Source organism: Pseudophryne corroboree, chromosome 8 (genome assembly GCF_028390025.1).
Source record: "Pseudophryne corroboree isolate aPseCor3 chromosome 8, aPseCor3.hap2, whole genome shotgun sequence".
Taxonomy (NCBI): Eukaryota; Metazoa; Chordata; class Amphibia; order Anura; family Myobatrachidae; genus Pseudophryne; species Pseudophryne corroboree.
Genome location: NC_086451.1, coordinates 41,375,971 through 41,402,774, shown reverse-complemented (window position 1 = coordinate 41,402,774; position 26,804 = coordinate 41,375,971). Strand labels below are relative to the sequence as shown.

Here is a 26,804-nt window from a genome sequence, read left to right as displayed (position 1 = left end):
TAGGCTGATCACAAGTGCTGAGTAGGTTCAGAGTTACTCTGAAACCGCACAAACTGTTTTTGCAGAGCTCGGCTGCACATGCGTTCGCACTTCTGCTAAGCTAAAAAACACTCCCCAGTGGGCGGCGGCATAGCGTTTGCACGGCTGCTAAAACTAGCTAGCGAGCGATCAACTCGGAATGACCCCCAATGGCCCAGATTTATCAAGCCTTGGAGAGATAGATTGCACGGTGATGAAGTACCAGCCAATCAGCTCCTAACTGCTATGTTACAGGCTGTGTTTTAAAAATGACAGTTAGGAGCTGATTGCTTGGTACTTTATCACCGTGCAATTTATCTCTCTCCAAGGCTTGATAAATCTGGGCCAATTTCAGAATCTAAAAAAAAATAATGCATGATGCTATCTATATCCTGTCACTCTGAATAGGTGGAAGTAATAAAACTTCGTACTGATTTTCAACCCAGCAAACCGTCGGCAATGATGAACGCTATAACTGACGTAAGAGTGTGGGCTACATTATTTATTCCTGATTGACTTTGTGTTTCTAGAAAAATAAACTTTTTGAATACTTGTCAAATAAGGAGCCTCAGAGCTGTAAATGCTACAAAGTTTATACCAGTAAAGCCTAGAAATAAATATTCCTTAAATCATCTTTATGTGAAATACTGGAGTCAGAGCTCTGCCAAAGATCCTGTCAGCCCAATCTGCCCCCAGTGGCGGAGACATGGGGGCGCAAAGGATTGACTACTCTCTCTGCTGAAGAAATTTTTAAAATGGCCGCCAGGCAGGTAGGCGGGGCGTCGAATGGATCCATGGCTGGCCGTCCGTAGGCTGAAAAATATGTTTGTTTTTTTGTTGAGTGCCGGTCGGTGATCAGAGGAGTGGCATGTGTGAAGGTGGACCGTAGCAGGCCACCCAGATGAAGTACATTACTCCTTCTACCCTCCTCTTGGGGCAGTGCAACCTATTTCTGCAGAGCACTGCTCTTGCCTCCTCCCTGGTGGCAGGTTTGGACTGGCCCACAGGTAAAATTCCCGGTGGGCCCCACTGCCTGAGAGCCAATCCCCTGGTGTTATATTCCAGACTGTGCCTCAGCTTGAACATTGTTACTGATTGTAACAATGACAGTTACCTAGTTGAGCAGGGCCACTGATAAACATGGGTTCTCGGTTTGATTCTATAGAAATTGCACCAAGATTTGCAGTAGTAAATACTATATGTAGATAATACAGTAGTATAGTATATGTAGATAATACACTAGTTAGCCAAGCATCTGTGGTGGCTGGTCACACCCCTTCTGGTGGATAACACACCCCTAAAACATGAGCCCCTACCATAGCATTCCCCTGGTGGGCCCTTCATCAGGGCCTTCTTTTCATATGGACTCAATGGGCAGTTTCCCAAGGGCCCCAGGGGTATATGGGTCATAGGCTGATAGCTGAGGGTCCCTTTTTTCCAGGGGTACCAGATTATTGAAAAACAGCCCTGAGGACCGGAGTTATCCAACTTCAAAGCAGTGGTCCCCATCCGAGCCTGTTAATTGTTCTTCCCAGCCAGATATCTCGAGTTCTGTCTGACTTAGAGTTTTTCTCTAGAGTCACAAAAGCTGGGACTCTCCCTTATCGGTGGACACTGACAACTTGTCTCTACTATGCCCAGAACCAGAGATATCAGTCTTCCAGTAGCTGGTCTTTGCTCCAGCTCCACATGCCTGGTATGCAGTTTTATATTTTTGTTGGTGGAATGCTCTGGCTCCTGTTACTCTGATCCCCAAGTCCCCAGTACCTCCTGAAAGGTGGCACTCTCGAGATTTTTTTACCCCATTGAAATCTATGAAAATCTGGAGATATCTGCAGTCAAGCATGCTGCCCTCCCACCGGAAAATTATAAATATTAAGCCCACTCCACTATCCACCCCTCCCCTGTGTATTACTATTAAACACTCCCTTCCACTCTGGAAGTCATGTATCGGGGCCCCTTCATTCAGCCCAATGCCCCCTTCTACAGTTTAGTGTTCTCCCTCCCGCCCCATCTGTGCAGTAAAGGAGTAATTAGCAGAAATTACTGTTCCAGGTCCTACATGCTGAGCGGAAGATAGAACACCCCCTACCGCCCGCGGGACATCAATGCTGCCGCTGAGAGCACCACCCACCCCTACCGCTGGAGGATGTGTAGGGGTCCCAGTGCATTGCTGTGCCCAGGGGCCTACACCATACTTGCCTACATTGTAGGTCTCCTCTCCGGGAGAAGCCCGGAGAGGAGACGCTGTAGTAGTCTTCGGGGGACGGGGGACGGATGGTGACATCACCAAGCTCCGCCCCCACATCAGCAAATGCCGCGATTTGCGGGTCCGCGGGAAGGGGGCGGAGCTAAAATGACGCAATTTGCGTCATTTTAACCCCTTCCCCACCCGACGGACCCACGAATACGGGAGATTTTCTCTCCATCCTGCTCGCATCACTAGGGTACGAGCAGGATGCGGGAGACCTGGCCACTCTAACCGAGAGTGCGGGGGGCTACCCCAAAAAATGGGAGCCTCCCGCAGCTTCCGGGAGAGTAGGTAAGTATGGCCTACACTGCCCTTCATGCCTCACTCCGACACTGCCTGGTGGCCTCTCCGCTTCAGATTGCACAGGCTGTACCTGGTACCCGTAGTGGAGCATCTGCCATCTCCTCTCGTCATGTTCCAGGCACAACATGTAATTGGTAACGGAGGGGAGGGGGGTTGCATTGAGGAACAATGTGTATTGCTTAGAGAAGTTAATAAGTATAACGGGTTAAGTTTTAAGTGGGTTTTATTATGAGGGCGAAGTGGCTAATGGGTTAGTGCTTTAATAACATTAATTAAGATGATTGGGGTTAATGAAGATTCATTTTTGGTTATTAGGTTGAGGTAATGAAGCTGTTAATGAATAGTAATGACATTGATAATGCAGGGAGTAATTATTGATTTGGATGAGGGAACTAATGATTTAAGGGGCTAATTATGTTGAATGTGTTTGTTATGATGATGCTGAAAAAGTTAATGGTCTTTGCCAATAAGTGAGCTCTTTACCGCATGAACCCAGTAATGCAAGATGTTTTACCATAGGCTTGAATGTGTATTAAAAAATATGCTGCACTGTAATCCAACATACATGCCCTATAATAGAGGACAACATCTCCAGCAAATTAGCACACTTCCTTAAACACAAATCACCTATAATTTTTTACACATCCTTGGGGAAACATCCACTCATGTATCCATCAGTGTCCTGGAGTGCGTCGGCCATTTTGTTGTAGCCCACAATCTCTGTATTCTTCTCCAGTGTGTTTCCTTAATGATGGGTGGTGAATGATGACATCATCACTGTTTTACACACCCAGTACAGCCTCAGGGAGGTTGCTAGACTCTTCAGGGAATCAGGGAGATCAGCGCTATTCAGGGAGAGTTGGCAAATGTGACTTGGGAAGATGTATGATGTATATGAGTGCAAAAGGATGCAAGTAGCCATAATGTAATGTAAACTATAAAAACAATGCTAACGTAATAAATAGGGAGTCCAATCCCGGGATCGGGATCGGCGGGATCCCGGGATTTTGTCCCCAAAATGCCGGGATTTGAATCCCGGGATTGGAGCCTCCAATCCCGAGATTAATGGGATTAGGGTGCGCATGCGAAGTTTTGCCGGGCAGCGCTGAGCACTATAGCACAGCGCTGCCTGGCTGTCAGCGAGGTAGTTACAGCAGCCATGGACACACACACTGACCGCGCTGGCGGCATTTCAAATGTAGCGCCGGCTGCCAGCCAATCAGAGCTGGCAGACCGGCAGCCAATCAGGGAAGCGGCAGCAGCTGCGGCTCCTGATTGGCTGCTGGACTGCCAGTTCTGACTGGCTGGCGGCCAGCACTACATTTGAAATGCCGCCAGTGCGGTCAGTGTATGTGGGTGTCCATGGCTTCTGCCCGCCTAAGAAGAGTAAGTAATATTTACTTATCGCTACCTACACCCACCCTCCCTCACTGCTCCAGACATCCTCCCTCCCTCTCTGCTCCTGATATCCTCCCTGCTCGCTACACCCACCTTCCCTTCCTGCTCCTTACATGCTCCCTACACCCACCGTCCCGCTGCTCCCTACACCCACCTTCCCTTCCTGCTCCTTACATGCTCCCTACACCCACCCTCCCGCTGCTCCCTACACCCATCCTCCCTTCCTGCTCCTTACATGCTCCCTACACCCACCCTCCCATCCTGCTCGTTACATGCTCCCTACACCCACCCTCCCGCTGCTCCCTACACCCACCCTCCCGCTGCTCCCTACACCCACCCTCCCTTCCTGCTCCTTACATGCTCTCTACACCCACCCTCCCGCTGCTCCCTACACCCACCTTCCCTTCCTGCTCCTTACATGCTCCCTACACCCACCCTCCCGCTGCTCCCTACACCCACTCTCCCTTTCTGCTCCTTACATGCTCCCTACACACACCCTCCCGCTGCCCCCTACACCCACCCTCCCTTCCTGCTCCTTACATGCTCCCTACACCCACCCTCCCGCTGCTCCCTACACCCACCCTCCCATCCTGCTCCTTACATGCTCCCTACACCCACCCTCCCGCTGCTCCCTACACCCACCCTCCTTTCCTGCTCCTTACATGCTCCCTACACCCACCCTCCCGCTACTCCCTACACCCACCCTCCCATCCTGCTCCTTACATGCTCCCTACACCCACCCTCCCTTCCTGCTCCTTACATGCTCCCTACACCCACCCTCCCGCTGTTACCTACACCCACCCGCCCTTCCTGCTCCTTACATGCTCCCTACACCCACCTTCCCTTCCTGCTCCTTACATGCTCCCTACACCCACCCTCCCGCTGCTCCCTACACCCACTCTCCCACTGCTTCCCATACCCACCCTCCCGCTGCTCCCTACACCCACTCTCCCTTCCTGCTCCTTACATGCTCCCTACACCCACCTTCCCTTCCTGCTTCTTACATGCTCCCTACACCCACCCTCCCGCTGCTCCCTACACCCACTCTCCCACTGCTCCCTACACCCACCCTCCCTTCCTGCTCCTTACATGCTCCCTACACCCACCTTCCCTTCCTGCTCCTAACATGCTCCCTACACCCACCCTCCCGCTGCTCCCTACACCCACTCTCCCACTGCTCCCTACACCCACCCTCCCTTCCTGCTCCTTACATGCTCCCTACACCCACCTTCCCTTCCTGCTCCTTACATGCTCCCTACACCCACCCTCCCGCTGCTCCCTACACCCACCCTCCCGCTGCTCCCTACACCCACTCTCCCTTCCTGCTCCTTACATGCTCCCTACACCCACCCTCCCGCTGCTCCCTACACCCACCCTCCCGCTGCTCCCTACACCCACCCTCCCTTCCTGCTCCTTACATGCTCTCTACACCCACCCTCCCGCTGCTCCCTACACCCACCTTCCCTTCCTGCTCCTTACATGCTCCCTACACCCACCCTCCCGCTGCTCCCTACACCCACTCTCCCTTTCTGCTCCTTACATGCTCCCTACACCCACCGTCCCGCTGCTCCCTACACCCACCTTCCCTTCCTGCTCCTTACATGCTCCCTACACCCACCCTCCCGCTGCTCCCTACACCCATCCTCCCTTCCTGCTCCTTACATGCTCCCTACACCCACCCTCCCATCCTGCTCGTTACATGCTCCCTACACCCACCCTCCCGCTGCTCCCTACACCCACCCTCCCGCTGCTCCCTACACCCACCCTCCCTTCCTGCTCCTTACATGCTCTCTACACCCACCCTCCCGCTGCTCCCTACACCCACCTTCCCTTCCTGCTCCTTACATGCTCCCTACACCCACCCTCCCGCTGCTCCCTACACCCACTCTCCCTTTCTGCTCCTTACATGCTCCCTACACACACCCTCCCGCTGCCCCCTACACCCACCCTCCCTTCCTGCTCCTTACATGCTCCCTACACCCACCCTCCCGCTGCTCCCTACACCCACCCTCCCATCCTGCTCCTTACATGCTCCCTACACCCACCCTCCCGCTGCTCCCTACACCCACCCTCCTTTCCTGCTCCTTACATGCTCCCTACACCCACCCTCCCGCTACTCCCTACACCCACCCTCCCATCCTGCTCCTTACATGCTCCCTACACCCACCCTCCCTTCCTGCTCCTTACATGCTCCCTACACCCACCCTCCCGCTGTTACCTACACCCACCCGCCCTTCCTGCTCCTTACATGCTCCCTACACCCACCTTCCCTTCCTGCTCCTTACATGCTCCCTACACCCACCCTCCCGCTGCTCCCTACACCCACTCTCCCACTGCTTCCCATACCCACCCTCCCGCTGCTCCCTACACCCACTCTCCCTTCCTGCTCCTTACATGCTCCCTACACCCACCTTCCCTTCCTGCTTCTTACATGCTCCCTACACCCACCCTCCCGCTGCTCCCTACACCCACTCTCCCACTGCTCCCTACACCCACCCTCCCTTCCTGCTCCTTACATGCTCCCTACACCCACCTTCCCTTCCTGCTCCTAACATGCTCCCTACACCCACCCTCCCGCTGCTCCCTACACCCACTCTCCCACTGCTCCCTACACCCACCCTCCCTTCCTGCTCCTTACATGCTCCCTACACCCACCTTCCCTTCCTGCTCCTTACATGCTCCCTACACCCACCCTCCCGCTGCTCCCTACACCCACCCTCCCGCTGCTCCCTACACCCACTCTCCCTTCCTGCTCCTTACATGCTCCCTACACCCACCCTCCCGCTGCTCCCTACACCCACCCTCGCATCCTGCTCCTTACATGCTCCCTACACCCACCTTCCCTTCCTGCTCCTTACATGCTCCCTACACCCACCCTCCCGCTGCTCCCTACACCCACCCTCCCTTCCTTCTCCTTACATGCTCCCTACACCCACCCTCCCGCTGCTCCCTACACTAACTCTCCCGCTGCTCCCTACACTCACCCTCCCGCTGCTCCCTACACCCACTCTCCCTTCCTTCTCCTTACATGCTCCCTACACTCACCCTCCCGCTGCTCCCTACACCCACTCTCCCTTCCTGCTCCTTACATGCTCCCTACACCCACCCTCCCTTGCTCCCTACATCCACCCTCCCTTGCTGCCCTCCACATATACTCTCCCTGCTCCCTACACTGATCCCTACTGCAATCCCGGGATTGGCCTCCTTAGTAATAAACTATTCTCTTTCTAGCAAAGCATTTCTCAGAAATTTTATTATCTATGTTTATCCATATATTGTACATTTTAAGCAAACTTACCTTATAAATTACTTCTTACTGCATAATTGCCTACCCTCCCGGAAGTTGCGGGAGACTCCCAAGAGTAGGCGGTTCTCCCGCATCCTGGGGAGATAATCACTGGACTCACAGCGCCGTTGTGGGGAGGGTGGGGCTAAATGACGTGAATTGCATCATTTAGATCCGCCCTCTCGCAAGTTCAAACGCTGCCCTACCTGCACCCAGGGACTGGTAATCGGTGAACTCGGGTCATCTGTTTTTGTGCTGCTGCTGTGATCCCATCAGCTGATCAGTAAAGTGAGTTGAGATGCTGCAAAGTGCCGAAATCTCTGCTCACTTTACTGATCACAGGGGTCACAGCAACAGCAGCAGCAGCACAGGAGACCAGATGACCGGAGCACACCAATCACCATGTTTGGGTGCAGGTAAGTGTAAGCTTGGCAGGGAGAAGGGGCACGGGGGGAGGCAAGGAGGGCACGATATCTGTCAGCGGTGCATGCATGGTTATGCTCATAAGGGGGTATTCAATTAGTGCCAGGTTTTTTTGACCAGTCAAAAAAAAGCACTTTTCGCCCGTTTGTAGGTCGAATTTACATTCGACCTATTCAATGTTGTGCCATTTTTTTGACTGGTTGAAAAATCCAGCAATGGCGAAAACCACGTATATCGGCAAATTCGCCACTAATACATGTATTTTGGTGAATTTGCGGGCGTTTTTGGCGCAATTTCCGCCCATGCTGATTCGACGGAAAAAAAAAGTGAAACGGCATGGGCGAAAATAGATTAAAAAATGGGCGAAAATGCCTGCAACTGAGTACCCTGTGTCGAATAGAAAAGTCACTTAATTGAATACCCCCCATGGTGGTTTTTGTGAAAAATACCCTGAGAAGTTCGGGAAGAGAATTTACAGGGACCGAGTTTTCTCACAAGCTCTGTCCCTGCATGAGATAATTGATACATCCTTGTGATACAAAGTGAATTTGGGTGAATTTATCATATCCCGTCCGCATCTGAGATGCAAGTTGTGATAAATACGATTCATGATAAAACTATATAAACTGGTGAGTTCCCTCCATTTTTTACTCTTTGGATCCCAGCGTCTCTGTCGGACCCCACCACCTGATTGCGCTGAGGAAGCGCCTCTACTGTAAGGCCAGACATTATATTGACATTATAAAATCCCAGTTGACTGCAGCCAGATTGAGGATGGTTCGGGATCCGGTCTGAAGATCGACAGTGTCTAGGTTGACAATGTTTAGGTCGACCACTATAGGTCGACAGTCACTAGGTCGACATGGATGGAAGGTCGACAGGGTTTCTAGGTCGACATGTGCTAGGTCGACAGGTCTAAAGGTCGACATGAGTTTTTTAAAAAAAAATTCTTTTTTTGAATTTTTTCATACTTAACGATCCACGTGGACTACGATTGGAACGGTAAAGTGTGCCGAGCGAAGCGGTAGCGGAGCGAAGGCACCATGCCCGAAGCATGGCGAGCGAAGTGAGCCATGCGAGGGGACGCGGTGCACTAATTTGGGATCCCGGTCACTCTACGAAGAAAACGACACAAAAAAAAAAAAAAAATCCTCATGTCGACCTTTAGACCTAGCACATGTCGACCTAGAAACCCTGTCGACCTTCCATCCATGTCGACCTAGTGACTGTCGACCTATAGTGGTCGACCTAAACATTGTCGACCCAGACACTGTCGATTTGATGAACCACACCCGATGGTTCTTATGCTGTGATAATGAAACGCTTCCCGAGTGCACTGCTTAGGTTCCGGCTGGCAAGCAGAACGTATTCCTGACTTAAGAATTCGAGGGACAAACTAGGCCCGAGAATAAATAAGCGTCCTGGGTTTTTTAAAGAAGGAGCCTAGGGCAAGGAAGGAGAGAAAAGGGGAGGGGAGGGGAGGGGGGGAGGGATAGAACAGGTAGCATAGCAGCATCCTATAGGTAAGAGGGGGAGGAGAGTTACCTGGGAGGTACAAAAGAGCAGGAGTGCCAGGCAGGCTCCCTCTTTCAGGCTGATCAAGGATACAAGAAGGCACCCACCTCACAGCTCCTGGAATCAAGCAAAGGAATAAGTACAATTTTGTTATTAAGCCTCCCCGCGCTCCCCCTCTCCTAAGCTTCAGTTATAAATACACTGCAGCCCACAACCTAAGCCCCCCTCCATACAGTTCACCGCAAAATATACTTAGGCTCAGCCCAAACGCAGCCCAGTCAGCTAGCACCCGCACAGCAGAATGCGCAGACCCAGGAGGAATGCCCCCCCCCTCCCCGGCGCCTCATCCAGGCGGACACGGCAGCGCTCGGTTCACAACACGCTGCTCCCCCCCGAGGGCCCCGGCCGGGATCGGCGGGACCGCCGCCCGCGTCACCCCTCCATACGTGGCTGGCGTGCGGCGGCCCGGAAGCAGGCTCCGGCGAGTCAGCCCGCAGCCAGTCACAGGCCGCACCCCCCTCCTTCCGGCGCCGAGCGATCGCGTCACGCTCGGCGCCGCCCAGCCGCAGCAGCAGCCACAAACCACGGCTCCGGCGGGACAGGCCCCACCGCCGGACCCCACACTTACGCCCCCAGCGACGCGGCACAGTAGCGGCGCGTACCCGCACACGCAGGTACGCGCCCAGCAGCGGCAGCAGCCACAGATAACGGCTCCGGCGGGACAGACCCCACCTCCGGAGCCCGTGCACCCCCCCTCAGCGCTGCAATTAAACCACCCGCTTGGACACACCCCCACCCCTTCAGGCGCCGAGCGATCGCGTCACGCTCGGCGCCGCCCAACCGCCGCAGCAGCAGCCGGATGTCCCAGCTCCGGCGGCACAGGCCCCGCCGCCGGAGCTCACACGCACACCCCCTGCGTCACGGCACACTAACAGCACGTACCCACACACGATGGGGCGTGCGCAGCAGCAGCAGTATAGCACGGCTCCGGCGGGACAGACCCCACCGCCGGAGCCCGTGAGCACCCCCCCCCCCCCCGCGTCGCTGCACCGGAGCAGCACGTACCCACACATGATGGGACGTGCCCAGCAGCAGCCGCAGCAGCAGCCACAAACCCCGGCACCAGCGGGGCAGGCCCCACCGCCGGAGCCCACACTTACACCCCCAGCGACACTGCACAGTAGCGGCGCGTACCCACGCACGCTGGTACGCGCCCAGCAGTGGCAGCAGCCACAGATAACGGCTCCGGCGGGACAGACACCACCGCCGGAGCCCGTGCACCCCCCCCCCCAGCGCTGCAATTAACCCACCCGTACCCTCCAATACTGTCTCGGGGCACCTTCACGCTGCAAGCGCAGGCGGGGCAAGCTGCGTACAGCCAACCGCAATACGCAGTGACGCAACAGCTGGGGTGGGGGCAGCAGCCCACAGCGCTCCCCCCCCCCCCCCCCTGGTGGCAGGCAGGCCTGCACCTTCCCCCGGCCCATTACCCGTCAGGTACTGTGTTGGCTCACTGGGTTAATAGCTGGGACTATTCTGAATAGTGATGTGGATTCCCTGGTTCAATACCCACTGCTGCCTTTCTTCCAGCCCACAGCAGCAAGACAGCACGCTTAAATATTAATTATTTATTTCCATAAATTTCCCCCTTTTCTGTCATGTTACTTTGTAATATGGTACTTTTGCCTTTCACTTACTGTACTTACTTACAGATGATCAGACTACTCGTCTCGCTTCTCCTTACGGCTTAGCTTCGGGGGGAGCCCACGCGAAACTTTGCAATCTAATGATTCCTTAGGATGCACGCAGAGGGACCACCCAGATAAGTATCATGTATTTACAGGCTAGGGGTATGGCTTCTGCGCTGTGGCTTAGTGGGTTAAAGCGACTGTCTGATAAGCAGGCCTCAATGGTCAATGAACATAATGAGTGAAAAGTCCAGCACTGTCCACCAGTATAATCCCACATCTAAGCAACCCTCCCCTTCCCCGTTGCTAAGGCTTCCCTCATAAAAGCTTTGCTCTCACAGTAATACACTAGCTTCCCCCCTTCTTAATTACTGATAGCATGTCCAGCAGACGCTATCTGGCTGGGGGTTATCTTATCTCCCCTCCTCCAACAATGGTGGTGGTTCCCTTTCATCTTCTCCCCTGCACATAACCCCTCCCAGCAGGGTGACCAGTGTAAGGTATACGAGGGAGGGGGTGTAAAAATAAAAATACATAAATAAAGGAAATAAAAGGGCAGTAGGGGGCTGGGTAGAATTACAGGGTTGTGGGGGTTATGGCAGCGCATAGTGTGTAATAGTGTCATAGTAGACAGTATAACATGGGTCAGGGGTTACATTGCAGTCAGTATTAAATTACAGCGTATAAAGTATGATAAGGTAATAAGATAATATGCGAGTGATGCAAGGATCGCAGAAGTGCAACGGCGTGTATATATTGCAGGGTAGAATAGGTACTAGCAATGCTGCTCACATCGCAAAACCTGCTTTTGAAACGGTATTTGAAACGGTTCTTAAAACGGGTCTGAGCGGTTAAACCCCTTTCACATCTCATGTTGTAACCAGTATATTACCATTTCATTAATTTTTTTTTTGGTACCTTTCACACTGAACCCGTTTCACCCATAGAAAACAGTGGTGGTCGCTATAAATGGACTTTTCTAACCACACATTATTAATAAGTATTAATTAATTAATTATTAATAAATTTGGATAGTAGTACGATGGAACCCAGCAGCTTGAAGCATTTTTGCTATTGTTTTTATATATGAGGGTATTCTTGACTGTCCCAGTAATTTGTCTGCAGATTTCCTCATCCCCTCTGATCCTAAAGCAGCTCCCTCACCTCTTCATCACTCCAATGAGACATTTTATAATGGCTTTGCAGTATAAAAGTTTATAAAGCCACTCTCACATGGGTCTCCGGTGTTTTCCAAGCTGTTTCCTGGTTGTGGCTGCTGACATCACACATGGAGACAGCCTATGACCTGCTGGGGCTTGCAAATACCGTTTCAGACCCTTTCACACTGCACAGTGAAATGGGACTGAAACGGGGAGGCCCCTTCTTTTACCGTTCAAAATACCTGTAGTTTGAAAGCGGTAAATTGAAGGGGACCCCTTTTCACATCGCAGTTTTGACCCGTTTAGGAAGCCAGTTAAAATGGCAAAATACCGGGTACGGGCGGCAGTGTGAAAGGGGAAGTATACGAGATAAAGCAAATCAGCGATGTCATTGCCGCATGGGTATATTACAGGGTACGGGTCGTACTAGGTATACAGCGTAATGATTACTGAGGGCATGGCGGCAAGAGCATATTTCAGCATCATAGGTATACTAGCGGGCTAATATAAAGCTTAATACCGGATCGAATGGCCGGGGGGTATTTTGCACATTATAGAGGGGAATAGCGATGAATTATATAATATAAGGCAGAACAGTCATCGCATTGCCGTGAGCATGTACTATTGCATTGATAGTAGGTATATAAGAACAGTATAATACAGATCAGTGGGGGACAGTCACGCACCATAACGTTCATACTAGCAAATTTTTTCAGTATTACCCGTGGCCTTAGCTCCATTATTATTGTATTGCAGTTAGTAGGAAGGCATCACAGGCGATTTGCAATGCCTTGCACAGTCCATACATTAGAAAAATGCATGGGTACACAGAGCATAACGAGGCAGTAACAAAAACCAAAAATAATAATAATAATAATAATAATAATGAATAAATAAAAATAAATAAAAAATAGACAGTCCACGATTTGCATAGCGCGGTACAGCCCAGCGCTACGCAGTACAACTTCCACTGTGCTAAACGCATGGTTTAATCCCCTGGCATTGTATTATGTGGTATATAGTTATAATGATAACCGCTTGTTATATAACCTGAGTGTCATACAAAAGGCAGGCCTGGGAGACAAAGCAAGTAGCGATAGCGATCTCAATAGAAAAACCATCAAAGCGGCTTTGGGGAATACGCAGTATTATGTTCACTTAGGTAGCAGAATAGCAGAAACGCACCATTTATGGGGCAATGGTTAGCATTACGGCCTCACAGCGCTGAGGTCATGGGTTCAATCCCAGTTCTTAATTCATATTACATTTACTAGCTATGCCTTTAAGCGCTTAATAAGTTTGTTCCAGAACCGAACGGTCATACAAAATGCAACAAGTAGCGGTAGCGATCACAGTAAAAACCCATCAAAGCTACTTTAGTGAACGTGCAATATGATGGTCACTTATGGTATCATAATAAGGTAGACAGGACAGAAGGAAAAGGAAAGCAAAAGGTCCAGGCGCAAAGCGAAGGTTTAAGGGCTGAATAATACCTCATCTCTGCATAAAGTAGGGGTCAAGGCTGCATGGGCCTTAGCGGTATACGGGATAACGTAGGACAACTATAGTCTGGCGCAAGGCATGAATATCAAGTCAGCATAAACGCACCAGTATGTGGCAATGGGTAGTATTACGGCCTCACAGTGCTTAGGTCATGGGTTCAATCCAGTTAAGAGCATTCTTTGTGGAGTTTGTATGCACTCTCGGGTGTCTTATGTCATATGTCAGTTGCTAGGTATAGATCATAGGGCGCTATATGATGAGTATACCTAACCGGATTGAACCCGTTAGGATGTAGAATTGTTGCCGTTAGGATGTAGAAATTTTTTATTGGCTCCGTTAGGATGTAGAAATTGTTTTTTTTTAAATTGTCGGTGGAGGCATCGTCAGGCCATTTGAAAGTGTAATTATCAACTGACAAGACATGGCAGTAGTGGCACGTAAGGGGTTGCCAGCGGGCGAGACCAAAAATCTGGCCAGGGGGAAATCAGGAGCGTACAAGGTACACTTACGTGCGGAAAAGCAAGACTAGAAGGCAGCTCGGCGTCTTTCGCGAAACCCAAGGCCTTAAGCTGCCCGCCATAAATGGGGGAATGAAGGACTTTTTCCAATTTTGCCCTCAAACAAAAAGAGGTTTTGTGGTTTTCACCTTCATATGGGTCGCGCGAAAGTTCGCACCATAGGTCCGCATACAACAGGGGGTAACGGTTATTTGTAATTCTACTTTTCAGGAGGGCAAAAGGTCTAGGGGGCAGCGATCTAGGAAGAAGCTAGGGGGGCGAGCCGATTACGGCAATTCAAGCCGGCATACAAGGGTTGAAGGGCCGGTGGCCTAATACACGGATCACATGGTCCGAGATAGTCCCAAGGGCACAAGGGGGCACGGGGTTACAAAGGGTCAGAAGAAAGGTGAACAGGGCGGTAGCCCGTCTCTTAACGGGAGAAGGCGATACGATCGCCAGGCACCCGTTGTTGAGGTTCGGAGAGGAGGGACTATTCAGGCAAGGCGGGGTACACCTGACAGAGGAAGGTTTAGCTATATTCTTGGGCAACATAGCAGAAAGCGTCAGTGGAAGGCATGAGGTAGCAGGGGGTGGCGGGCCTGGGTTCTAGGAACCAGGCTATGGCGGCAAGCAGTGCTCCTCGGCGGTCTGTAGTAGCGCAACGTCGGTTGGCCGGCACTTCCCCAGATACTCGGCGAATTTGTCGTGGCCTCAAGGGCCGACACGGTCGTCATCTTAAGGGTGGACCGGTGCTATGCCGATGAGGGGAAGTGGTACCGCTCAGCTAACTTGCGCAAGGGCGGGACTTAGGTTCCGCCCCGTTGTTTAATTGAGGAGAAATTAATATGGAGGCTGTAGCCGGGGGTATGCACTGCTTTCTCGCCACCCACTTATAGAGTACCAATTCTAATCCAATCAATAAATTTGGCTGTGACCTTTTAAATCGCAATTCAGTTGTCCGCGTGTTTATTGGGGAGAAAAGAAGGTAGGGGGGTGGACGGCGAGGCCGTTAATAAAATCAATGGACGGCTTAAAGAATTCGAGGGACAAACTAGGCCCGAGAATAAATAAGCGTCCTGGGTTTTTTAAAGAAGGAGCCTAGGGCAAGGAAGGAGAGAAAAGGGGAGGGGAGGGGAGGGGGGGAGGGATAGAACAGGTAGCATAGCAGCATCCTATAGGTAAGAGGGGGAGGAGAGTTACCTGGGAGGTACAAAAGAGCAGGAGTGCCAGGCAGGCTCCCTCTTTCAGGCTGATCAAGGATACAAGAAGGCACCCACCCTCCCGCCCAGTTGGTAGGGCAATTTGGCCCTGGTATTTAGGAATTGAACAATTTTTAATTTCGGTGGTGGCACCGGCAGGCAATCCAGAGTTTTCGCTATCACCAGGGCGAAGGTGAGGTAACTGGAATTTGAATTGAAGTTTACGTCCGGTGGTGGCAACGTCAGGCCAATTCGGTCTTTAATTATGGTCTGGCAAAAGAGGTCCAGCAGGCGCGGCAAGCAGTGCTCCTCGGCGGTCTGTAGTAGCGCAACGTCGGTTGGCCGGCACTTCCCCAGATACTCGGCGAATTTGTCGTGGCCTCAAGGGCCGACACGGTCGTCATCTTAAGGGTGGACCGGTGCTATGCCGATGAGGGGAAGTGGTACCGCTCAGCTAACTTGCGCAAGGGCGGGACTTAGGTTCCGCCCCGTTGTTTAATTGAGGAGAAATTAATATGGAGGCTGTAGCCGGGGGTATGCACTGCTTTCTCGCCACCCACTTATAGAGTACCAATTCTAATCCAATCAATAAATTTGGCTGTGACCTTTTAAATCGCAATTCAGTTGTCCGCGTGTTTATTGGGGAGAAAAGAAGGTAGGGGGGTGGACGGCGAGGCCGTTAATAAAATCAATGGACGGCTTAACGGCTTATTAGGACATTTCCCACCAAATGTTTTTCTCAGAGCGGAGAATTTGTGGAGGGAAAAGAGAGAACAACTGTTCGCTACACAACTACAACACAAAGAATGGTTTTGTTATTAACATACTTAGAGGCAAATCTTTGTGTCCATAGAAACACAGCACATTAGCTAGTGAGTTTTGGATAGGGGATGAGTGGAAAAGAACTGACGGTCACTGTGAGGGTAGGAAACAATTCCAGCCCATCCACATGTGGGCTACAGGTTTCGTCATATGGGAAAGCCCTCACTCACTCACTCACTCACTCATCACTAAGGGGCCTATTTATCACCATCCGCATCCAGGATTCGGATGACAGGTGATAAAATCGCCCAAACTCGCACTGCGATAATTGATTACATTGCAGGGATGTATCAATTATCGCATGCAGGAACAGAGCTTGCGGTCAAGCTCTGTCCCTGCGATGCCTCTTCGCAGCATCATCGGGGTATTATTCGGAAAAAATACCCCAATGTCCTGCTGCGCATGCACAGCCCTCACTGACATCGCCGCTACCGCTACCGCCCGGTCCACCCCCCTCCTTTATGACTACCCCCGTGCGCCGCGGACACCCCCCACAACAGGATAATATACTCACCTGTCCAGGGATCTGGTCCGCGCTGCTACAGGAGGCTGCCGTGCGCCAGGTCCTTCTCCTGCTCTGTGACCCCCGGTGCTGTAAAGTGCACTGCTGTTTTGCAGCGTCACTTTACTGCACCGGGGTCACGTTGCAGCATATGGGGGACCCGGCGCCTGGCAGCGCTCACCAGACCGGCTCCCTGGACAGGTGAGTATGTTTTTTTTTTTTTTTACTGTTTTTTTACATATTTATACTGTGATCAGCTTGTGTGTCCATAGCTGATCACTGGAGCCGGGTCCCCGCTCAGCTTTCTCTGCCAGGGGCAGAGAGAGATGGGCAAATGCCTCCCTACTGCAGTGCTGCCCTGTGAATTTGTCCACATAGTAAATTCAGCCACATCACATTTCCCATTATAAGTATGGGGAATGCGATCTAGGTTACTAAAAAAAAGTGAATTAAAGGGTTTGGAGCAGTTTTTCATGAAAACGGTTCCAAATGCCCTTTACTACGTTCAGGTGATACTAAAACATAGTTGCCGACTTTTGGGCTGCAGCCGGTCGGCTCAGCAGGGGGGCGGGCAGTGAGGTGACGTGAAGAGGGGGGCGGGCCGGAGAGGCGGGATGGGGGCAGGCCAGAGGCGGGACGGGGGCGTTGCTGATGGATCGCGTCATGTAAGCCATGCCCCCCACTGTGCCCAAGGTGTAATGCAGCAATTACCGGCATTATACAGCGGGGGGCGTGGCTATGATGACGCAATTCAACAAGAATCAGGTCATCGCCTGCCCAGACCTCCCACTTCACTCGCTAAGTGGGCAGCCGGGCAGGGAGTGACCCCTGAAATCGGGAGACTTGCCTGCTCTTCCGGGGGGCCGGGAGGGTCACCCAATTTTCGGGAGCCTCCCGGCCATTCCGGGAGGGTAGGCAAGTATGTACTAAAATAATGTGATAAGGGTGTGAAAACAGAAAACACCCTTTTCCACATTATTATAGTAAAAAAATGTTAATAAATAGGCCCCAAATTCTCTTACTTCCCGATATGTTAGGAAGATGAAATGTAACATAGGTATTCTTCAGGTGGGAAATAGGAAAACTACCTAATTAGATTTTTATTAAACCTCCCTTAAGGGGATGAAAAGGGGGGTGACATAATGACGTCATTACCGATGCGTGGCTTACGTTGTGTGAACAATAACACCCAAACGGACAATTGGATCAAAATTTGGATTACACCTCCAGTGGGTAGAATTTCATAAACTACAAAATGGTCCTGTCGCTATATATATATATATATTATATATATATATATATATATATATATATATATGGAAAGGAAATAGGCGGCACTCACGGTCTTTTCATAAAACAAAACTCGAGCTGACTCAAGGATTGTGTCTTAACGTTTCGGTTTTAATATAACCGTCTTCAGAAGTAAAAATGTAACATTACAAAACTCTTACCTTTATACACTCTAAGAACCACCACTAGTGCCATGTCCACGGCGTCCACGCCGGGACCAACTTCCGGTTGCGTCATCATCCACGGACATAGTTGTCCTGACAACGGCACACTTCCGGCTATCGTGACTAACCCATCACCATGACAACTTAAAAACAAACATGCAAGAGAAAACTCCGGGACCGGAATGCCAGCGCCACTGTAAAAATACAAGTACAAAAAGACTCATTATGCTAAATCCTCTCAAATGTGGTAACATGTGTTACTAATTTCACTACTACTAGCCATCTCCTTACTAAAACAGCTAAAAGGATCTGGCCGGTCATCCAATCGGATGCTGACCTTAATAGTTTGAGATCCAGCAGATTTATGCCCTGTTATAGGAGAGGTAACAACCTTAGGGACATGATAGTACACAATGAAATTTCTCAATTATCAGTTATTGACACAGGCACTTTTTTATCCAGGAAACCAGGCAATTATAAGTGCACCGGGTGCACTACTTGCCTATATCTTGAGACAGGTGACTATGTGGTTCATCCACATACGGGGAAAAGAATTAAAATCAAACAGGTTTTAACGTGCACTAGTAAGTTCGTAGTGTACTGTATTAGGTGTCCATGCGGCCTATTTTATATAGGTAAAACTAGCTGTCAATTTAAAGAGCGGATGTCCCAGCACAGAAGTGCAATTAAACAAATCTTGGAAGGTAAAATTATTGATCAGCCAGTGGCGAAGCATTTTAAATTACATCAACATGGACTAGCTACTTTACGCTACAAAATGCTAGAACAGGTACCTTTGTCCAAACGAGGTGGGGACAGACATAGGACACTTTTGCAGAAAGAAGCCAGGTGGATACACCGGTTAAACACGGTATCACCTAACGGCTTAAATGAGACTCTTTCACTAACATGCTTTCTATAACATGGATATGGTTAAGATGTTTGACTTTCATAATAGATAATTTAGGACATCTTTGAGAGGATTTAGCATAATGAGTCTTTTTGTACTTGTATTTTTACAGTGGCGCTGGCATTCCGGTCCCGGAGTTTTCTCTTGCATGTTTGTTTTTAAGTTGTCATGGTGATGGGTTAGTCACGATAGCCGGAAGTGTGCCGTTGTCAGGACAACTATGTCCGTGGATGATGACGCAACCGGAAGTTGGTCCCGGCGTGGACGCCGTGGACATGGCACTAGTGGTGGTTCTTAGAGTGTATAAAGGTAAGAGTTTTGTAATGTTACATTTTTACTTCTGAAGACGGTTATATTAAAACCGAAGCGTTAAGACACAATCCTTGAGTCAGCTCGAGTTTTGTTTTATGAAAAGACCGTGAGTGCCGCCTATTTCCTTTCCATATGCTTGTTCTTGTTTGGAAGGCACCCGGCAAGTTGATTGACGTTTCCAGCAGGAGTGCCGAATACCTACTCTTTCTATATCAATTGGCGCGTTCGCAGTAACGTTAGCCTAATCATTAAGGCACCCAGCAGTTTTGTCTTACACTGCTAGTCTTGTAGTAAGACATTTGCATTACCCGTCCCTGACACGGAATTTCAGAATGGAGACATTACAAGAGGGAGTCTCGGGATTCCGGATAGCCAATATGCCACAAGGTGAATTGCTGTCGCTCTCAGACGTGGACGCCGAGAGAATTCTCATCAAGGATAAATTATCTTCCACTATGGCAGCAGACTCACCAGAGCAACTATATTTGCATTTGTTAAAGATGAAAAACAAAGAAACAGATTTTTATCTACACGGGGTCTGTTTGTCGGACTATTACCAGGAGCGGATGTTGCCTAGGGGTTTTCGCATTCGGAATACTCCTACCATAGGCCGCTATAACCCCGAGTTTTGCCGCAAATGGGCCGCGGTGCTCAATAAAGCCTCCTTCGATTTGGTACTTCTAGTGATTGAGGAAGCAACGAGGGAGTTAGGAGAAATACGGATAAAGATACAAGATCTGGAACTTACCACGCTACCTATTTTGAGTGATGATCACAGCGGAGATTGGATTGCCAAGCTGGCTACACAAGTGGAGAAATATAAATCTGATTTGGTAAAGTTTAAAGCTAAGAAATTTGCCACTGTCAGAAAAGATTATGCGGAAAATAAGGTGTACTTTTGGGCAAATAACACTGCTAAACCCAATTCATATCGGCCAAGGACCAATAGAAGAACACGCCGCTTCCAATTAGAGACAGAGACCTCTAGCGGCACCTCGAATAGTGAGACGGATCGTGCCAGTTCTAGACGACGTCCTGCCGCACCATTAGCCCCTTTGGGGGTCCAAACCAGGGCCCAGAGGGATTTACCCGCAGAGCCAGAACACGATGCGGCGGGCAGTGTGAAAGGCAAGGGCGCCAAAGGCGCAAAACCGAAGAAGTAATTTATAACCTATCTTCAAGATCCTTCACAGAGGATGAGATTAGCGTACTGTCTAAAGGTTTGAATTTTGTCCCTACCAACGAACATAATGATTTGGACAGTAGGATTGACGTCAGTAGGTTCAGTAGACAGTTACGCTTGAAGGAGTTCTTCAACACCAGACCCGACATGACCCTTAACTCTGCTGATTGCCCGATTAGATCTAGATCTTCTTTTGATCCATATTCTACTAATCCTGCAATCAAAGTCTTTACCAGGACTTTATCACAATGTATTGATGAATGTGGTAATCTTTCTAATTCAAGTGTGAATAATCTTACCAAAGCTCAGCGCCTGGCTTTACGTGATCTGTCATCCTATCCTGATATCACGGTGCGCCCTGCCGATAAGGGGGGCGGCATTGTGATTCAGGATTTGACAGACTACAAGTCAGAAGCTTATCGCCAGCTTGATGATGAATCTGTGTATAGCAGATTGATGGTTGATCCTACATCTGAATATACTGGGGAATTGAATTCCATTCTATCACAGGCGGAGATAAATGGTATTATTTCCAGTGCCACTAGGAAGGCTCTGGTAGTTACCTCTCCGTATGTGCCTGTTTTTTACACGATCCCTAAGCTACATAAAAATCCTGTCCAGCCGCCAGGGCGCCCTATAATTGCGGCGAGGGAATCGTTATTTTCGTATATAGCTAAGTATGTGGATTATTATTTACAACCAGTTATTCAGAATCAGGCTACTTACCTGAAGGACACAACCACCTTTCTGCAAAAATTACGGGATATTGATTTAGCCACTGGTGAATGCTGGTTGTGCACAGCTGACGTTGTCAGCTTGTACACCAGCATTCCCCATGCACGAGGTTTAGCTGCTGTTAAATCATTGATAGAGGGCAATCCCCATTACTCTGGTCCAGATATCAATTTTTTCATGTCATTACTGTATTTAACCCTGCACAGAAATTATTTTTTATTCAACAATGAGTTTTTCAAACAAGTGCAAGGTTGTGCCATGGGTTCTTGTGCCGCACCGGCATATGCGAATTCGTTTATGTTCGGTGTGGAGCAGACCCTTTTCTTTTCAAACAATGAGTCTAAATCATGTATAGCTATGTACACGCGTTACATAGATGATATATTTATTCTATGGACGGGTACACGTGATAGTTTCATTAAAATGATGAGTGAAGCAAACTTAAAGGATGAGTCCATCAAATTTACCTACAATATTCAGCCAGTTAGTATTAATTTTTTGGATGTCAACATCACGTTATCTGAAGGTAAATTTAAGACTTCGGTCTACAGTAAGCCGACAGATGTTAACATGCTTCTAATGTCTTCAAGCCACCATCCCCAGTCGTTGAGAAATGGATTGCCATATTCTCAATTCTTACGGGTTCACCGCATTTGTAGCGATTCGAATGATGAAAAGATCCAGATGGACCTCATGACCAAGAAATTCTTGGAAAGAGGTTACAAGAGTAAATTGCTTCAATTAGCCAGGGCCAGAGCGATGTTACAGCCCAAAATTCTGACATCTAAAACTAGTGACACTGATACCACATTAGATGAGCTAACATGTGTTACTAATTTCACTACTACTAGCCATCTCCTTACTAAAACAGCTAAAAGGATCTGGCCGGTCATCCAATCGGATGCTGACCTTAATAGTTTGAGATCCAGCAGATTTATGCCCTGTTATAGGAGAGGTAACAACATTAGGGACATGATAGTACATAATGACATTTCTCAATTATCAATTATTGACACAGGCACTTTTTTATCCAGGAAACCAGGCAATTATAAGTGCACCGGGTGCACTACTTGCCTATATCTTGAGACAGGTGACTATGTGGTTCATCCACATACGGGGAAAAGAATTAAAATCAAACAGGTTTTAACGTGCACTAGTAAGTTCGTAGTGTACTGTATTAGGTGTCCATGCGACCTATTTTATATAGGTAAAACTAGCTGTCAATTTAAAGAGCGGATGTCCCAGCACAGAAGTGCAATTAAACAAATCTTGGAAGGTAAAATTATTGATCAGCCAGTGGCGAAGCATTTTAAATTACATCAACATGGACTAGCTACTTTACGCTACAAAATGCTAGAACAGGTACCTTTGTCCAAACGATGTGGGGACAGACATAGGACACTTTTGCAGAAAGAAGCCAGGTGGATACACCGGTTAAACACGGTATCACCTAACGGCTTAAATGAGACTCTTTCACTAACATGCTTTCTATAACATGGATATGTTTAAGATGTTTAACTTTCATAATAGATAATTTAGGACATCTTTGAGAGGATTTAGCATAATGAGTCTTTTTGTACTTGTATTTTTACAGTGGCGCTGGCATTCCGGTCCCGGAGTTTTCTCTTGCATGTTTGTTTTTAAGTTGTCATGGTGATGGGTTAGTCACGATAGCCGGAAGTGTGCCGTTGTCAGGACAACTATGTCCGTGGATGATGACGCAACCGGAAGTTGGTCCCGGCGTGGACGCCGTGGACATGGCATTAGTGGTGGTTCTTAGAGTGTATAAAGGTAAGAGTTTTGTAATGTTACATTTTTACTTCTGAAGACGGTTATATTAAAACCGAAACGTTAAGACACAATCCTTGAGTCAGCTCGAGTTTTGTTTTATGAAAAGACCGTGAGTGCCGCCTATTTCCTTTCCATATGCTTGTTCTTGTTTGGAAGGCACCCGGCAAGTTGATTGACGCTTCCAGCAGGAGTGCCGAATACCTACTCTTTTTATATATATATATATATATATATATATATTTATTTATTTTTTAGTCCGTCATGCTGCAGTTTTTGTCCTTTTTTGAATGAAGTTTATGGGGCAGATGAAAATCATACATAAAATACATGAAGATCTGATCCAACAATACAGGATTTTCTTCCAATTATGATGCTGCATTTTTGGGCTGATGCGATGAACGGACGCCTGTTTGCCCCACGTATCTTGAGTGTTTATGCACGGAGCATCTACCAGAACTCAGCATGCACAAATACAAGGGATGGGACAGACTCATGTAGTCACAGGTCAGTGAAGGCGTGCCACAAAATGGCAGGCTGCAGAGAGCTCGATGTAGGGTGAGGGTGACTAGTAGCAAACCAAGTATACACATAGGGGTGGGCGTATTTATTCATGTCTCGCGGAGCTGGCCAGCTCCGCCCGGTCTGGATGGCTGATTATGTCATTTCTCGTTATTGTAGCTCCACCCCCTGTTTTACTATGCTGGCAATCTCTGCATTGTAGAGAGGGGGGGCCCAATTATTATTATTATCCTTTATTTATATGGCGCCACAAGAGTTCCGCAGCGCCTAACAAAGTACATAAACAAATAGGAAAATCAAGAGCACAGTGACTTACAGTACAATACAATGCTGATGGCACGATTGTGCCATCTTGCCCTCCACACCGCGCACCAATGCCCATCGCCCCACCGTGCCGACAGATGGGAGGGAGCAGGCAGAAAGTCTGCAAGTATTGTGCGACTCTAATTACAGGCCAATATACACATTATAACGGGGCAGCAGACTTTTACAGAGCCTTGTGACCATTATACAATACAGTACAGTACACGGAGCATTCAGGCAGCTCTACACTATCTCCTCCCGGGGCGGGGCTAGGACGGGGCTGGCACAAGGTGACACGGAGACATGCTCTGCCGCAGGAGCAGCACATGGAAGCAAGGCATAAAATTAAATGATTCAAAGTCCGATCTGTATTGAGGGGGGCAATCCTTTACAAGGCATGGCTTAGCTTTGTAAATGAGTGCCCCTTTAAACAAAACGTCTGTGTCGGCCTTTATTACATTCCGTCGACTCTGTCATATAAAACAAAACTTTCCTTACCATGGGGGTCATTCCGAGTTGATCGTAGCTGTGCTAAATTTAGCACAGCTACGATCAGTTACTCAGACATGCGGGGGGACGCCCAGCACAGGGCTAGTCCGCTCCGCATGTCAGTGCCGGTGGCCCCCCCCCCTTCCCCGCAGAAGTGCAAAGGCATCGTACAGCAGCGATGCCTTTGCACTTCAAGAGTAGCTCCCGGCCAGCGCAGCTTTAGCGTGCTGGCGGGGAGCTACTCATCGCCCCCCCGGCCCGCATCGGCTGTGTGTGATGTCACGCAGCCGCTGCAGTCCGACCCCCGTTCGGTCCGCTCCCATGAAACGGCGGCCAAACGCTGCCGTTCCGCCCCCTCTCGCCCAGCGATCGCCTCTGCCTGTCAATCAGGCAGAGGCGATCGCAGCCCTGCTACGCCCTTCGGCCGTCTGGCATGCGCCGGCGCACGCGCAGTAGGGACCCATTTGCTCGGCTGCGACAAAAAGTAGCGAGCGAACGGGTCAGAATGACCCCCCATAGCACAGATTACAGTGTAGAGGCAGGAAGACCCATAGCTCTTGCACCATCTGCATTTGTCTGTATCAGTTGTTGTTGGAGTAGAAGACATGTCCTATTCCTAATACTGTAGTCATAAACTGTACTGATAAAATAGCCGAGTTACATATTATATTGCTGATGTATTGCTAATGAAATAAAGATCTGAGTTTGCCCAAGTTTTTGGCAATGTTTACCTGCTTAGAGTACAGTTTCCTTGAATCCATTACAGTTTATTAGATAACGTTTGTTTGCTAATCCTCCCATTATAGGTTATTACAGATTATGTATGGTTGGGCCTGTAAATAAATGGTTCGTTAGCCACGCTAATGGCCTCTGCAGCTCTGCTATAATAAGTGCATGAAATGGAGATGTCAAATGGATAGAGGGGGTCACACTGCACAGCAGATCATAGTAACATTTATATAAGCAGATAAGGAGTGTTAGTACTGGATGGTGTAGAGCAGTACAACTCAGACTCGGTCCTCAAGGCATACTAACAGTCCAGGTTTTAAGGATATCCATGGTTGAGCACAGGTGATGGATTGAAAATGATACCTGCACTCAAGCATGATCTTAAAATCTGGACTGTTAGTGTCTTGACTCTTGAGGGTGGAGTTTGGGAAGCACTGATGCAGAGGGATGCTGTAAGTTTGGAGGGTGCTGATGATATGTGTGTGTTATCCGGATGCAGCCTTGAACCAAGTAGCGTTATGACACTGTGGGTGTGGCAGTGCAGTTCCCGTAAGTAACACTATCCAATTTGACTACACATGAGAGTGGCCGCACTAAATTAAATCTACACAGTTTTTGGCACTTAGGGGGCAGGTCCGGAGTAGCCATCTGATACTTCTAGCAGATGCCAGAAGAGCTGATGGGCCGGCCCAGCCGACCAACACCCAGAAAGAGGGGCAGGCCGAGCAGCTCCGCCTCAATGCACTCTGCTCGTCCACCATACATACAGCAAGATGGGAGAGTGTTGCAAGGCCAGGCCTCCATGACTCATGGCACTCAGCAGCTGATGGTGGGGCCCCGCAAGCGCGCATTTACCTTCCTAGGAAAGGCGGAAGGACTTTCCGGCTTTCTTGCTGTCTGGTGCGGGTGAGGGAGTGCCGGCCGCCACTGTGAAGCTGTGAAGTTTTTGCCGTCTTTTTGGTGAGTGTGCGGGTGGTGGGGGCAGGAGTGCTGGACGATGCTGCAGTATGCTGGAGGGAGGGGGGATTGGCACACTGTGTATGGATGATTCTGGCAGCACTGCTGGGGGCATATAATGTGTATCTGGCACTGGGGCATTTGTGTATCTGGCAGCACTGCTGGGGGGCATTTGTGTATATGGCAGCACTGTGGGGGCACATAATGTGTATATGGTGCTGGGGGTATTTGTATATCTGGCAGCACTGGGGGCATTTGTGTATCTGGCAGCACTGCTGGGGGGCATTTGTGTATATGGCAGCACTGCTGGGTGCATTTGTGTATCTGGCAGCACTGCTGGGGGCATATAATGTGTATCTGGCAGCACTGTGGGGGCATTTGTGTATCTGGCAGCACTGCTGGGGGCATATAATGTATATCTGGCAGCACTGTGGGGGCATATAATGTGTATCTGGCAGCACTGTGGGGGCATATAATGTGTATCTGGCACTGGGGCATTTGTGTATCTGGCAGCACTGCTGGGGGCATATAATGTGTATCTCACACCACTGCTGGGGTAAAAATAAAAATTTACTCACCGGTAATTCTATTTCTCGTAGTCCGTAGTGGATGCTGGGGACTCCGTAAGGACCATGGGGAATAGACGGCTCCGCAGGAGACTGGGCACACTAAAAGAAAGATTTGGTACTACCTGGTGTGCACTGGCTCCTCCCTCTAAGCCCCTCCTCCAGACCTCAGTTAGGATACTGTGCCCGGAAGAGCTGACACAATAAGGAAAGGATTTTGAATCCCGGGTAAGACTCATACCAGCCACACCAATCACACCGTATAACTCGTGATATTTTACCCAGTTA

At 49.5% G+C, this 26,804-nt stretch overlaps 1 protein-coding gene across 2 annotated transcripts in view; it reads left to right on the top strand.

Annotated features, from left to right (window-relative positions):
* AVPR2 (arginine vasopressin receptor 2) overlaps positions 1-26,804 on the top strand; it is a 154,300-nt gene that overhangs the window by 23,616 nt on the left and 103,880 nt on the right. The gene's annotated exons all lie outside the window — the stretch shown is intronic.